Source organism: Lissotriton vulgaris, chromosome 12 (genome assembly GCF_964263255.1).
Source record: "Lissotriton vulgaris chromosome 12, aLisVul1.2, whole genome shotgun sequence".
NCBI lineage: Eukaryota > Metazoa > Chordata > Amphibia > Caudata > Salamandridae > Lissotriton > Lissotriton vulgaris.
This window is the reverse complement of record NC_141700.1, coordinates 365,433,708-365,449,741: the sequence shown is the minus strand read 5'-3', so window position 1 is coordinate 365,449,741 and position 16,034 is coordinate 365,433,708. Positions and strand designations below refer to the sequence as shown.

The 16,034-nt window shown below is 49.0% G+C and overlaps 1 protein-coding gene and 1 pseudogene across 2 annotated transcripts in view; one reads left to right on the top strand and one right to left on the bottom strand.

Annotated features, from left to right (window-relative positions):
- Positions 1 to 16,034, top strand: part of CEP89 (centrosomal protein 89) — a 1,308,678-nt gene that overhangs the window by 1,164 nt on the left and 1,291,480 nt on the right. The window lies entirely within an intron of this gene.
- Positions 9,689 to 11,554, bottom strand: LOC147674066 (uncharacterized; annotated as a pseudogene).

Genomic DNA, 16,034 nt, shown 5'->3' with positions numbered 1-16,034 from the left:
CCCCCAGTACATGGGATCCTACCTCCACACTGGAGTGTTGGGATAGGATTCCAACATGTTTGATATCAAACATGACCGGTTTTGGTGCAGCGGATATATAGTTGGACATCTCAAATTTGACTTGATGTTCATTATATGTATTAAATGGCTGACTGCACTTTAGAAGCCTGGAGAATTGACTCTGGGGTTTGTAGAGGGATGTCCTGCTCATGCAGGGCACCCCTACACTTATAACCTAGCACCCTGCCTCCAGGATTGAAAGGCCTACCTTACGGTAACTTATAGTTTCAGGTGCATTGACCTCAGATATAAGGAAACTTATATCTGTTGTAAGTGGTGCTGGCACCAACTTACACAGGCTGCAATGACAGGCCTGTAGTCACAGTTTGAGTGGTTTCGCATGGGTGTTATGAAACATGCTGCAGCTCATGGGAGACCCCGGGTGCACCCTCACACTTGTAACCAAGCACTCTGCCCTCAGTACTGAAGAGCCTGCCATAGGGTGACTTATAGCTTTTAGGTGCATTGACTTCAGATATAAGGAAACGTATATCTGTTGTAAGTGGTATTGGCACAGGCTGCAATGGCAGGCCTGTAGTCAGAGTTTGAGTGGTCTCTCATGAGTGACATAATACATGCTGCGGCCCATGGGAAACCCCTGGTGTGCCTATGCCCTGGGTACCTTAGTGCCATATACTAGGAACTTACATGGGTACACCAGTAGCCAATTGAGAAGGTACCAAAGTTCTTACCACTGTCATATTTAGGGAGGAAGCACAGTGACTGGGGTCCTGATTAGCAGGATCCCAGTCAGACAAGTCCAAAAACATAATAACACCAGCAAGAAGTGGGGGTAACCATGAAAGCAGATCCTAGTTTTCTATAACCCCTTTTTGGACAAAACATCTAGTGAGTCCTGCAGACTCATCTGCTATCATTTAGTCACATTTAGGAGCATTGTGCTTGTATAAAACTTCTCACATAATGGCAGATGGCATTTGAAGGCCATTATTTTCCCATGATTGAATAATGCAATGCAGGATTCCTTGTTTCAATGTTGGTAATTTCTCAAGACACTGCAATTCAGAGAGTGGACTATAAGATCGGGCGCTGTCTCCCCTATTGGTAAAATCCAATGCTTGTTTTGTTCCAGTCTTGATTTCCGTTTATAGTTACTACTAATGTTTAGTATCATTCTCAGTACTACCTATTGCAAAAAAAGCAGAGGAATAGATTCAGAAAGTGATTGCCCAAGGATACACCATGTATTTGAAGGGGAGGAAGGAAAAAAATATAAAACATGTCTTCTGCTTCCATAGCTTACGTCTTGCCATGCTACTTAACTGAGATTTGAGTGGTTATTATGGTGAGGCTCAGAGACTGCTCTCTTCAACGAAATGCCACCATATTGAGGAACCCGCCCCAGATCGATCTTTAATGCAGAATTCACAACCAGCATATTTTGATAAAGTGAAAAGGCCCAGGTCAGAGGTTAAGCTTCCTAGCGCTATTTCATTCCAATTCAATAATTAAGTTTCAACCTTTTTACACTTTACTTACCAAAGATATGAATAGCAAGGAGACAGGTGTTAATCCTGTGGCCAGAAGAGGAATAGCATTTCAGATACAGCATAACAGAGTATTGTCAAATCTAGGCCCCTTCTAGAGACTTATGCAAAAAGAACAACTGATGGACAAAATGTAGAATAATGTCATACATTCACCCCAGTAGAGAGATCTGGGCCTAAATCCATTTTTTTTGCTCACCATGCCATTCCAGTTTGAACCCAGCCTTATGCAAATCAGTCTTGACCCTGTGCCCAGTGGGAACAGTCCAGCCCGAACTACCAGGCCAGGTCCTCCCTGGACTGGAGACAAGCATCCTAGGACCGGTTTCGGAGTTTCACCCCTCATCAGCCAGGGTAGCTTGACTCTAGTGGCATGGAGAGCACGGGACCCATGTCTGGGCGTACCCGTCCCACTCGGGGTGAAAAATGCAAAAATAAAAAAACAATTGATGGACAGAATGCAGAACAATGTCATACATTCACCACAGTACAGAGCTCTGGGCCTAAATCCATTGTTTTTTTGCTCCCGTGCTCACTACACCACTGGATTCAAGCTAGCCTGGCTGATGAAGGGTGAGGCCCTGAAACCGGTCCCAGGATGCTTGTTTTCGGTCCAGGGAGAAACTGGCTTGGCAGTTCAGGCTCAACTGTTTCCACAAGGAACAGGGTCAAGACTGACTTGCATATGGCCTGGGACGGCAGTGGCACAGCCTACATGCAGATAAGAAACTGTACTACCAGATATTTTTGCATGCCCTAAACTGTCCCCCCGCTAAGCACTGGGCACACCTGCCGGTACCTGTGGGGAACTCCATTGGGGCTGGCCGAGCAGGGTGACTCTGCTGTCCTGATCGACTCCGGAGCTGCTAGCCCCCCCCTAACCTTGCCATTGAGTCGGTAACAGGGTGCAGAGGATTTTCATTACTGGCTCAACAGCAAAATGAACTACGAGACTGCAATAACTCACTGCAAACTAGCTGAGCATTCTAGTTCCTCCACATAATCCTGCCTGGCATCGGTCCCACTGATGCCTAACGCCCAACATCTGGCCCTGGGTCACCTTCGCTTAGCCGCTTCACCCGTGCCGGCCCACCCTGAGTTGTCTATGGAGTGGGAGCACGAGATGCACTTGGGGGCTGAATTGCCTTTCGCCGACATGTCATTAGGCGTCAAACTGGATACGGTCATGCAGGTTGTGGAGAAGATTGGTGCCACACTCGAATTGATGTGCACATCACTGGAAGGCAGGATCAATAAAGTCACAGCAGACTTCAATCTCCTACATGCAGACCACTGGAAGCTCACGGATAAAGTGCGAAATGCCAAACTCACCCAGACTGAATGCCAGCCACTAGCTCGTGACCACACTACTCTGCTACAGTCCCTTGTAGACCAGGTTCACACCTTGGAGCACAGGGTGGAAGATGCTGAGGGCCGCTCCCACAGAAACAATATACAGGTGGTGGGGCTACTGAAGGGGGAGATGGGCCAGGACTCTGTGGGTTACACCAAATATGTAATCCTTACAGTCCTACCTGATGCTACTCTCACACCCTTCTTCTCAGTGACATGGGCTCACCAGGTTCCGACACGAATGCCGCCCCCCACTGCTAATCCTAGACCTTTCCTGTTTCGCCTGTTGAACTATGGGGATCACAACACCATTCTACGCCAATCGCGCAGGCTGCAGGAGATCAAGGTGAACAATGTCTCCATAATGACCTTTCCAGACTACACAGCAGCGGTCCACGGGGATATGGAATTCCTATAGCCCGTCACCCTGGACATGTTGTTTGGGGTGAAGGGCGACACGTTTTCATGTGTATTTTGTCCTTGGGACAAGTAGGCCCAACCCCCTGCAGCACAAACCCTTTGGCTGCCAGTTTGCAGTACCACATTATGGATCAGGGAATGGCACTGTCTGCAGTTAAGGTAATATTTTTGTCCATATGTTAATGCTGTTTAAACTTATTAGGGTGGGCACACTAAGTAAATCTTGTAAGCTCTGACTGCACTACTGACAGTGGTTCCAGTATAAAAATGTGTACTCACGTTTTCAATGTTTAGCAATATGAGGCTATGTATAATGCTCTCTGATTTGTTGCAAATATGTACCCCATAGACAAGTAGATATTTTATTAATATCCACACCCTTGGGTCCAAAAACAAAGGAACTCCTTTCAAGAGGCATCTACGTGAGCTAGATATATGCTACTCCTTGTTGTTTCCTGCCCGCCTTCGGCTGGCACTAGATGGACATACTCACTTCTTTAATTCGCCTGAAGAAGCCCAGGACTGGGTGGACGTGAAAGGTCTCGTTGCCTCACACCCCACCTCTGCTAAAATCAAAAGAAACACCGTCCACCAGGAAAATGCGCCAACGTGGCAGGGGCAAACAGGCGAGCACCCACCTTTCCTCCCAAGGCTGTACTGAATCTGGAACAAGTGCTGGCTGAGCGAAGACAATGCAGTAGGGTCCCTCCAGCGCTGATCGTGATGTTGGCTCCACAAAATCCCTCAGCGATGACGGCTCCTCTAATACTTGGCCGTCAAGAGCAGAAACATCAACTCCGCCAACTATCACTCCGCAAACATCTGATGATATTATTTAAATCTCTGACACTAATTACTATTGCACCTGCAGTTGACCTACTGCGAACTAATGTCCTCCTGCACTATTTCATGCAAGTAAATGTTATTTATGATTGTGCTGCGAGTGATGGGGGTCAAGTTGCGGCATAGGTCCCATTTAATTGTCACATCGGCAGGATTTGGGTTTCTAAAGTGTTGTAAGTCATCCTTAATAAGTGCCACTTGCTGATATACAACAATCTATATACTATTGGTGATGTGCTTCTGATTTGAGACACCCCTACGCCCACTGGACTCAACCAACACATTCGGTAGTTGCCGCAACTTGTTCAGCAGTTTGGGCGGTCGTCTGTTGCACTTGTACCCTAGTAATGTTCTATGTATTGAGATTTCCTTCCCCTCTTATTATTTTCTCAAAGTTATTCCCTGTTGTTCTCATATGCTAGGTCCCCCTGTCTACCCTTACTCACTGGTGCCTACACATGGGACAGGACCCCTTGTTCGGGTGTGGGAGAAGAGCAAACGTGACACTGTTACAATACCATCATGATGCACACTCTCCTGCCGCTACGCAGTGTACTCAAACCTTAAGCACAGATCCACTCACATAGCACTGTTATAGGGGTCGCACCTGACACTCACTGAGGCTGATCGCCTTCGTCGACGAGGTCGGGGCCGGGTATTTGCCACTGATTACTCCTCTTATGTCAGGGGAGTGCTGGTGTGGGTGAGGCCAGGGACTCCATTTGTGGCGGAAGATGTGGCAATGGACACAGACTGTAGATACGTATTCATACGGGGTCACCCAGACAGCAGGCAGATTTTCTTAAGAGCAATATGTGCCCCCAACATGGACCAGACTTTATACCTACTCACATTATCTGGCATACTATCTAACTGGAGTGGCATCCTGTTGCTTTTAGGTGGGGATTTTAACTCCATTTTCGACACTACCCTGGACCTGTCCTTCCATCCCTTGTCACGCACGATTGCCACGCCTAACGCCCATGTATTGAATGACTGGCTGCACCTCTGGGCCCTCACAGATATATAGCACAGTCACAACCCTGCCATAAGAGTGTACTCTTTTTTATTCTTCATCACTTAACTTGCATGTGTAGATCAACCACATAATAGGGTCAACTGTCAGCGTCTCGCGCACTTGGACCACAACCCCCATTTTCTAACATTTGCAGGGGAAATGGAAGTCCCTGCCATACCCATGTTGCACCTCCAGCCAATAGCACTGGAGGATCCGCTGTATATGGGGTTCCTTGTCACCACCATAGCTGAATACTTTGTCCTTAACACAGTCTCGGACACCAATATGCTGATTGAATGGCACCCCTAAGTTACCATTAGGGGCTACAGCTTAGGTATCACATGAAACATTTGCAGGCAGCTGGAAGCCACCATCGCTAAAATCGAGCATAGACTTTTACACCTTGAAACAGAGGTTACACAGCCAGAATATGCACTTTAACTGGACGAAACACGCAGCGAACACACCCCACTACTCGAACGCCTGCTTTGTTTAAACTATACTGCACACATTAATGCAACATCGGATAGCACGGGACAACTACTCGCCTGGTTGATACGCTGTGAACAGACCCGGCATCCCATTCTATCGCGGCACGCTCAAGAGGGGCATCTTCTACACACACAACATGAAATACACACTGAAATGACATGCCACTATACCTCACTCTATTATTCCACTGTTAGGCCCAACTCAGATCACAAAACAAAATTTCTTCTCAACAATACGCTTGCCTACTTTATCTCCCTTTAAGCGTGAGCTGGAAGAGCCAATCATGCTCGGTTAGACCCCGGTACCGGACGCCTACCTGCCGAATACTATAAACGTACACCTCAATTTTGACTCATAGCCATAAATGCTGATGCTGTCATGGCTTCCACACTTTCTGAGTTGCTGTGTGAGGCACTCCTATTCTCTCTATCTAAACCAGATAAGTATCTCCCTGTCCTGGGCTTTAATCACCCCTTAGCCTTACTCAGCACGGACATAAAATATTAGCCAAGATGCTCACGATCGTCTGGTGCTGCGAGTTCCATTATTGGTACAGTCTGATCAAAACGGGTTTGTCCCATCTCGTAACACCTCACTGAACCTGCAGCGCTTCTTCCATGTTTTCACCTACTCCACAGATCTCTAGCCTTACTCTGGGTTTATTTGCCTGGTTCGGCTGCTCTATGCTGCACTGACATCCGGAATGAAGACGAGTTCATACATATCGGACACAATACTGGTGTGCCGCGGTTCCCTCCAGGAATGCCCACTGTCCCCTCTGTTTTTTTCCCCCTAGCTATAGAGCTGCTTGCAGCCGCTATTCAGGCATGAGCGCGGACTGGGGTATTCACCTAGGCGATGACCCCCACATCATATCTCTCAGATGATCTCCTTCTATATCTTTGAGACCTGCAGTTGGACCCCTCTACTCTAGCTCACACGCTCACCGATTTTGCTGCCCTCTCTTGCTTGAAGGTAAACTGGGCAAAATCATGTTTATTCCTGTTCACATCAACATGTTCCGACCCTGCCCTGACACTCAGGTGTGTCCCCATAATATGACAACTTAATGCATTCAGATTCCTAGGAATTAGGGTTTATTATCAACCAGCTGACCTGCTGGAGGGCAACCTTACAAGAGCAGCGGCAGCTATTAGATCTCAGATGGTTTTCTGACGCATGCTCCCCCTATCGGTAATGGGTTGGATAGCACTACTTAATATGGTGGTCCTACCGAGACTCCTTTACCTTTTCACTAACTTGCGTTAATATGTTGCATCCCCCTTCTTTCGTGTCTTTGAAAGTACCATGCCGAAATTTATCTGGAGTGGCTCCCATTGTCAAGTAGAGCTCTCTAAGCTAAATTTGCCCTTTGATCACGGAGGGCTAGCAGTCCCAAATATGGAGCAATAATATCTTGTTTTCCAGCTTCAGTGGGTGGCCAGATGGATGGCGGTACTTCAGTTCTCTGACACAGCCACAACCTCACCGCCCTTAAACACAAGGAGATGGAAGTCTCATGAACCTCCTCCTCCACTTGCTTGGAGACGTTTTCTATTGGTGTGGGCTAAGGCTAAAAGTATTACCCTACTTGCGCCAAAGGAAACCTCAGTCGGGACCAGCCACCAACTGGAGGGTCCGATCAAGAAAACCGAAAAAATCACTTCGGCTGCAAAGACAAGGGTCTCATGCAGGACGTCTCCTCAGTAGAATTCCAATCTTCTGTCAAGACCACTCCTTTGGGCGGCCGCTTCTCCGATGAGGACCCACGTCGGGCGCCAAACTGTGGAAATGTGCTTTTTTAAGAGGCACACCGGTGCAGGGGTCACCCTTCTCTGTCCACGGGTCCTTAGACTAACAAAATAGAGATTGACACCGAAGCTGGAATTGAAAAAATAACAAGTTTATTCACTCATGAGTGAGACCACGTCCATACAACACCCTCAAGTGTTCCAGGAGGTAGTGGCTTGAATACACAGACCATGGTGTTTATATACAGAGTTTTCTGCACTGGTAAGCATGTAGTTACAAATAGAAGGTACAAGCATACACAGGAATAGTTACCGACAAATATGGGCAGATGGGAATTCACTTGGTCAGCAACGTGGGAGGGGAGCAGGAGTGCTTATGGCAGCACTATGAGATTGACATTTGAGTCTGAGACCAGGTGTTCTGGCAGCTACAAACTCTTTAGCATGCATATTGCTTTTAGCTGAGTAAGGAAGTCAACAAAAATAGACCGCACAGGCAGGGAAAAAGACGAGCAGCAGATGATGGGAGAATTACATAGCTGACAAAATGGATACCACAAACAAGATGGTTTCAGCTTATGCTAACAGAGATTATTTGCTATTTCCACACGGAGAGCCATGAACGCTCGAGGCAGCGTCCCAGGGAAGGCCAGAGTAGAGGCTACAGGCGAGGCGAAGAGCACGAGGTCACCCGAGGCTGGTAGTGAAACGCTTGCAATCCGACCCGAGATATATAACGGCAGAATAGCTGGATTTGAGGCGAGATTGCCAGTGCCAGATCGAGGATGCCCCGAGCAGCAGGCCCCCGTGGGCCAGTAAAAAAGCGAGCATTTAGAATGCAACGGCTCGCCTTTGCAAAAGTTAGAGCTATTGGCATTGTAAATGACAACATTTTTATTTATGTGTTGGTTTTGAAAACAGATAAATAAATGGCATTGTCATTTACAATGCCAATAGCTTAATCTCTCGTAAATGCGAGACCTATTGCATTTGCACCGACACACACACACACACAGACCCACGCACACACACACACACATACACACAGAGCCACACATACACACACACATAGCCACACAGAGACACACACGCAGCCACACACACAGAGACACACACACAGCCACACACACAGAGCCACACACACACACAGAGCCATACCCACACACACAGAGCCAAACACACACACACAGAGCCACACACACACAGAGCCACACACACACACAGAGCCGCATACACACAGAGCCACACACACACACACACACAGAGCCACACACACACACACAGCCACACACACACACAGAGCCACCCACACACAGAGCCACACACACAGAGCCACACACACACACAGATACACACACACACACAGATACACACACACACACACACACAAAGAGCCACACACAGAGCCACACACACACACAGAGAGCCACGCTCCTGTCTGATGTGAGGCGGCTCGGGCTTGAAATGCCCCGAGCCAGCCTTCGCAAGGAATCGGATGTTCGAGTGCCTGCAGAGTGTGTCACAAAGAGACCTCTTTACTTTAGGTCCCCTGAGTGTGAGTTTTAGTTTCCTTAACGCTCTCTGAGACCTCTGCCGATGGGAAAGATAGCCCCTAAAAGGAAACCGATCAAATAATGTGTGTGTCTTAAAAACACTTTTTGCTTTGGAGCTGCTGCGGTCAGGAGGAGGGTTGGCGGCGACAGAGGAATAGCCGCATAATTAAGATGACTGGTGTCAGAATGATAATTTTAGCGACATGACAAGGAGTTCCGCCTCAACAGAGGAGAGGCGCAGATGCAAATGCGTTGTGAGTGTGTGGAGCGGGAGCTTCAAGGACATGAACAGATGAAAGTTTTGGTTCTGAGCGCCAGCATGGCCTGGGCCATCCCGGGTACAGTGTCTGGAAAGTGGTGGCACCCCTCCCCCGCAGCCTGCCCAATAAACACAGCACACCCCCCCAACATCACATTTGGTTACTCTGGTGGGGGGCTGACCGGGGCTCGGGTGGTGGTGGTCACCCACTTACCGTTCACGTCCGCAGTAGCCGTTCCTTCAACTCACGGGCGGGGGCGGCCGCACACCGGACTGTCGGTTCGGCAGACGAGTTAACAAGAAGGCATGTAAGATGTTTGAACGCCTCAGCAGTTCCACCCATGATGTAGTGCACTGTTCACTGCAGCGCTCAGTGCCATCTCTCCCACATCTGAAAGCCATTAAGCCAAGCAGCATTACTTCCGCCTCCCTTAGTTCCTGCCTGGCTTCCATTTTGAGATGTCTAGATGAGAGAACCCCGTGATGTTCGTTCCGCAGTGACACCAGGCACTGCTCTGGGAGTGAATCAAAACACGTGAATCCGCGACTCCCTGTAGAGTGTGCCTCGAGCACCAGTGTGTACGCTCCTGTCTGATGTTAGGCGGCTCAGGCAAGTAACGTAACTTCACTAGTGCAAAGAACATGCATTTATCATCAGGGTGAGCTAGCAGGAGCAATACATGCCTAGGCCCTCCAGGAAAGGGAACACTTGGACTCATTTGGCATGGGACATGCCCTCTGGGCCTTTCAGCATTTTGGGCGTAGGACGTCTCTGGTCCAGGGGTACACAGCTTCTCTGGGCTCCTCTGGTAGATGGCATAGGTGTGGAAACCACAGCTGACTCTGCATGGGTCTCTCTGCTTTTCATGCACTCCGTGACTCCTGGATTTTCTGCATCCTTCTGGGTAAGGGACCCCGACTGTGTCCCGAGAGACGCCACTGGGCGTCTCCGAACAAGGGGCATTAGGAGGCTTATCAAAGTACTCCGAGTTGAGGGCTGGAGAGTTTTCTGGATGTTTCTGGAAGGGGGCACCGGGCCTCCCGTGGCACTTACTAGGGGATAGCCCTGTTTTCCCTGGATTCTCTATGGAGATACATGGCCCCTCTTTGTTTTCCCGGAAGGGGATTGATTCCGATTATACTTCGAGTAGGGGATGCCCAAAGTCTCAAGCCCCACCTCGAAGGGGACACAGGGCTTTTTCAAGGCTCTCCTGGTGGGTGACACCGGATCCCCTCCGGGGTATCCTGGCAGGAGATACTGGACCTCTCAGACCTCTCCGGGCTGGAGACACCATGACTCTCTGCGTTTTCGTCGTAGGGGACATTTGCCGGTAGAACCTCTGGCTTCCAGATGAAAGGTACATCGTGTCTTCCTGACAGGGGAAATTGTGGCTCTTACGGCTCTTCTGGGAGAAGAAACTGGTCCTCCTTAAGGCATTCCGGGCCGGGAAGTGGGGCCTCTCCGACATGGGGACACCGAGTTGCTTCGGAATCCCTGGACAGGGGAGGCACACCTCCTTAGAGAGGGTGGCAGCGGGTCCTGTTGTAAAGGAGATGCCAAGCACTTTGGCATTGACTCCAGGCAGTGTCTTAGAACAGTTCTTATCTGTGACCGGAACGCCTGCATTTTCAGGGCAGACTATGTATGCGGGTTTGAGTAAAGATGGTTCAAAAAGTCCTTCAGTGCCAAGGGCACGGTACTCTTCAGTGACGGGACAACGGCAACCGGGCCTTTTAATGTCAAGGGGCCTCTCTGCGGAAGGATAGCCGTCACAACGCCTCTCAAGCGAGGGCTCAGCGAGTGTCACAGGGAGGTAGCAGGGGCTGAGTGTCTTCTCAGTACAGATGCATTCTTGTCTGGACCGCTCAGTGGCTGAGCAACAAAGTATGGACTTATTATTGGTAGGACAAGGAGTACCACAAGAAATGTAAAGGGGCCTCTCAGTAACGGCCGGGGTGCAGCTAAATCTCCCTGAGGCAAGGAAACGGGAACTACTCTTAGTAGCAGGCTGATAGGAACGCTTGGTGATTGAGGAGGGGACGCACGGCCTATCTACGGTAGGACAGGGACCGGAGAGGTCCCTACGGGAGCGGTCACAGTGACTCTCAGGTGAAGGCTCTCTTGACCGAGCGCAGCAAGGTTTCTCCGTATTGCCATTTATTTCAGAGGACCTCTCAGTTAAAGCGGGGCAAAGGCCCCCAGCTCTCAACCCCTTAGTTCGCCAGTAAACGACTTTGAACCAAAGGCAATAGAGAGTTAAAGCAAAAAGCAGCGTCCATATTGGGACATAGAGCATCCTGAGCAGTTATGCGGAAGGGACAAGCTCTTCCGGGCGGAAATAGCGAGCTGAGAAAAACGTTCCGGCGTCAGAGAAAAGCGCTCGCCATGACACAGCCTTTTGTCTTTGAGCCCCGTCCCTTTCAGACTGGGCGCCCCGACTTCTTGCTGGGGTAAAAGGTTTCTTATCTTCTTTATGGGGCCATCTGGACCCATAAAGAAGTTAAGAAACCTTTTACTTCAGCAGTAAGTCAAGGAACCCAATCTGAAAAGGACGGGGCTTACAGAGAAAGAAGAATGTCACTAGGACCTCTTCTCCAATGGCTGGCCACCGTTTAGGAGGCCAGCCAATGGAGAAGAGGAGCGGGGCTTAACCCTCGCTAGTGAAGTTCTCCTAAAAACATAAAATCTCGCGAGCCCGACTGCGCATGTGCGCAGTACGCCACGCGAGACCTAAAAAAGTAAAAAGAACAGTCAAAAGAGAAAAGAGTATTGGGGACACAGCTGCAACGGTGGCCTCGCCCCGCAACTTAGGGCGTTTTGTAAGAGCAACCTTACACAGCCTTTTGTATTGCCACCGGACTGCAGACAAGAAGCAACAAGGTATGTCAGGGGATGCAGTCTGATGTTTTCGGAGGCGCACACCCTCAGTCAGTTACTTGATTACTGCCTGAACTATTAGTGGACAGAGCTTGGGTCGATTGGGGGGTGCTCCAAACAGACCTGTAAAACACAGCACATACCCCAGTTGAGTATGGTCATCCCTCGGGCGGATAGGTCCCCACCACGCACAAAAGAGAACAGGAGAAGCTGGAGGTAGGTGAGCAAGGTGCTCCAACTCTGGTGCCCACCCTCTGACAAGTGGCAGTGCTAGAGACAATTGTAGGGGACGCAATCCAAATGCTATGGGGAAAACTGTCAAGAAAGGGGGGCCAGAAGGCCTTAGTACAGGGCCCCTGTACAGCCAGAAACAAGAAGAACCCAGGAATGATCTGACACTTTGTGACATAATGCAAGCAATAAAAGTATCCAGAGAAGCACTCGAGTCTAAGATAGACAACATAGAGACAGAGCTAAATCTGCTGAAAGGTGACCACCAACAGCTGGCTGAAAGTCACCTCAAATGAACGAACTCTGACGGACATACTGCTGGAACTGACCTTGTTGCAGACAGCAGTATCCCTTATTGAGAGTAAGGTCAAGGTCCTAGAAATGCGGGCGGAGGACAGTGAATAAGGTTGTGTAGGAACATCATCAGAATCTTAGGCGTCCCTGAATTGGAGGAAGGATCAAACATGTTGTCATATATGGAGTAATGGCTCCTCTAGGAAGTTGCACCAGAGGGCCTCTCCCAATTTTACGCCCTGGAGAGGGCACATAGGGTTCTTGCCCCCCTGCCCCCCCCCCCCAGACCAGGGGCGCCTTCATGCCCCATAAAAGCTAACTTTTTCACTACAGCGACAGGGGCCATATTCTGGCTCAAGCCCCGGCACGACGAGACCTCCAAATAAATAATAGGAAAGTGATGATTTTCTTGGCTTTCACCAGGGAAGTACAGAAGCAGCATGCAACCTTCTTAGCAGTGAAGAGCCGTCTCAGGCAGATGAATATCCCCTACGCAATGACATTCCCGGCACGGCTACGGGTGCTCACACCCACTGGAACACCATTTTTCCTGACCCCGCAAGATTCCTGGAACTGGATCGAATCTGAACTGGATGCTAGACCGGGAAGTGAATCCAGTCGACCTGGGTCCCGCAGACTCAAACCGAGCTCCTCAAATAAACGAGCCCCCACATTAGCAGAAACCCAGCGTGAACCAGGGAAGGTTATCAGGCACTCACGGAACTCAGTAACACAGATAGGATCCTGCGTTCTTCGGTCAGTGAACAAGAATACAGGAACTACAAGAAGACCCAAGGACGCTAGCTCTGCATAGGACACCGACATTGAACTGCCTAAGATTACCCGAGAACGGCAGATCAGATTATCTAGAGACAACCGTAACAAGCTGAGCTGGAACGCCAACCCACAGTGGGAACCCAATGCCTCTGAAGGGTTAATGCCTCCACTGCACTTATTGGAGCTGTAACCTGAGGTTTGTGTTCATTGTGATGGGAGAAGACCCCGGATGAGGAGTTGTGCTCTAAGACTGTAATACCAGCTCACCCTGATTGTTGATATGCAGGTGGTCCTACGAATGTACACTCGTTGATGTCTGGTTTGGATGGGGTTTGTTCTTATGCCTGTCCTGGATTGTGGGAGTTTGTATTTTTGTTGGGGGTTGGGGTTTACCAAGAAGGGGACGTGCATGATGGGCCGAGTGGGCTATGACACTGTCAAGGAAGGAGAGAATAGACACCAGTAGCCCCTAGTGGGTAGGGAAGACGCCTCTAAAGCTACTTATGTCACCCCATTATAATATAAAGAACTCACCTGGAATGTCAGGGGGATGAACTCCATGACCAAACGACACAAAGTATATGAGATTTTTAGCCAGAAGGGGAATACAGAATGCCCAGTTACAGGAGACGCATCTCCAGGCTAGGGTGGGGGCAGCTCTCCAGCGTAGGTGGTGTTTCCCAGAAGAATACTGGCGTGGAATAAGGCTGGGGTACCCTTTAAATGCACTGGACAACTAGTAGATCTGGAGGAAAGATATGTGGTGCATGGCAAACCAGATGGACCTTATCTCACCATACGGGGTATATATGGCCCCAATGCAGACCATGTCTCATACTTTTCAGCCCTATACAGGACAATGGCTCCACACCTAATTGGACCTGTAATAATGGGTGGGTATTATCACTGTATTGCAGATATAGTACTAGACTGTTCCCACCAACCACTAAGAGACACTCCAATAATTATATAGGCAAAGGTCCTGAAAGAATGACAGGACCAGTGGGGAATGGTAGATTCCTAGAAGGTACATCTACAAGGCAAGAGAGACTACACATTTTTCTCTCACTTAAACGACTTACATCTACGACTAGACATGATGCTCTGTACTCCAGAAATACATGAACTAGTTGTAACCAGCGAATCCCTAGCCAGGACCCTTTCTGTTCACAACCCTCTACTTCTAGGATTGAATTGGGTAAGGCCCTGTATCCCTACCAGGAGGCTAAAACCAGAGACGCTAGACGTGGAACAATGACTGAGGGGAATAGAGCAACTTAGGCCGGAACATGGGGAAGTACATGATTATCTACTTGAAGCTAAAGAGAGGGTAGCGGAGCAGGTTGAAAGTTTACGGTGATTTGACTATAAACATTACATAAGAGCACACGAAGAGGCGGATCGTACCAGGACACTCCTGGCATAGCTAGCTAATCCAAGAAAAAGAGGGTCAACAATTTTAGATCTTGGAGAGGAAGGCACACCTATTATCCGCACCCAACTGGGCATAAAACACACATTTCAGGATTATTACACTGATTTATATCAGAGCAAGACAGTCTGCGCAGGGGATGACATTGACAAATTCTTAAACCCGATTAGACTCCCAACGGTAATGGCAGAAGAAGCAGAAACACTGGGAGGGGACATTGAGCTCACAGAAGTCAGGTCTGCAGTTGAAGCAATGGCCAGAAATAAGACCCCTGGCACAGACGGCCTACCAGTCGAGTTCTACTCAACATATATCGAAGAATTGGGCCCCAAATTGGTGAACCTCTACAGTGGGGCACCAGGTGTGGGTAGACTCCCCGAAACGACACAAGAGGCCCTGGTGGTGCAGCTCTTGAAACCAGGCAAGTTCCCCGATGACAAAGCAGCTTGCAGGCCTTTATCTATGCGCAACCTCGACTATAAGGCACTAAGCAAAATCCTTGGCATGTGACTTCTCCAATATATGAGTACCCTTATACACTGAGACCAGGCGGGTTTATACTGGGCTGTAGCACAGCTAACATCAGTAGGTTACTAAGAGTACTAGAAGTGACCACCTACGATAAAGAGGAAGCTGCTATTTTTGGGGTAGATATCGAAAAGGCTTTTGATAGCCTGGAATGGCCTTACCTTTACTGCGTAATAGAAAAGTTTGACCTAGGATATGGGTTTGTGACCTGGACTAGATTGCTGTAGGTGGAATCCCTGGCCCGGGTGAGCACCAGGAGAATGATGTTCAACAAAGGGGGGGGACTGAGATTTTTTTTATACTGAGGTCCAGCAAAGATGCCCTGTAAGAATCTATGAAAAAAAGGTTTGCTGTTCCTCAACAAGGGGATGCCTAGGGACTGAACAGGTGGCCGACCCTCCACTACCATGGAAAATGGAAGGAATGTCGGGCACTGTTAAAGTGGAAGGATCAAGAGAAATACCGCTCTGTCGGAACTAGGGTCCTCACACACCCAGCAAGCTAGGTGTCATGCTTCATCATTTGGACCTGCTTCTCGTTGGGTCGGTGCTGCAATACCCAACGGGCTCCCATAAAAGGCTCTTTGTCGGAGATCTTTTGTTCTTTGCCGTATGATGAAGTGGGGGTGTGTGGCTCG